Source organism: Myotis brandtii, unplaced genomic scaffold (assembly GCF_000412655.1).
Source record: "Myotis brandtii unplaced genomic scaffold, ASM41265v1 scaffold2835, whole genome shotgun sequence".
Classification (NCBI taxonomy): Eukaryota; Metazoa; Chordata; class Mammalia; order Chiroptera; family Vespertilionidae; genus Myotis; species Myotis brandtii.
The window spans coordinates 41903-42532 of record NW_005360825.1 but is presented as its reverse complement, the minus strand read 5'-3'; positions in this window follow the sequence as shown (position 1 = coordinate 42532).

Here is a 630-nt window from a genome sequence, read left to right as displayed (position 1 = left end):
AACATCTCCCCAGGGTATGTAAGTGCTCATGCAGGACACATGGACAGGATAACATCCTGAGCTTCTGAGCTGCTGTGAGTCACATGGAGTGTCTGACCCAGAGATTTAGTGATCTCCCTAACCACACCCATCCCAAACAGGAACCTCCCAGAAACTTCCCCTTGACCTCAGTTGTGAAAACCAGAGATCAATTATGAATATGCACTTGATGGGTGGTAAACTTTAGCTACAGAGGTGGGGTGCCCTGTGTACAAGTTACCCAGATCCGACTCTTCGTTTTTTTCATCTGGGGTAAATGCATTACATCTTTAAACTCACTTAAGTACATATTTTTTTCTGGCCAGCAGGCTATTCAGTGCATTCCTTTACGATGGGAAAGAGTACTTTGAATATAAAACCAGTACTTGATAGTGACTTAGAGTCACTGCCAAACATATTTGTAAAGAACTAGATAAAGATTATTATTGGACCGTCAGTGCTCTGTTGCAGCTACTTAACGCTGCCATTGTAGTGTGAAAGCACTTGTAGGCAACACCCACACAGATGGGCTTGGCTATAGGTATTTATTTTCTGTGGATTCTGTAACAACTAAGCCCAAACTGGGGTGGCTTTAAACAACAGGAATTTATT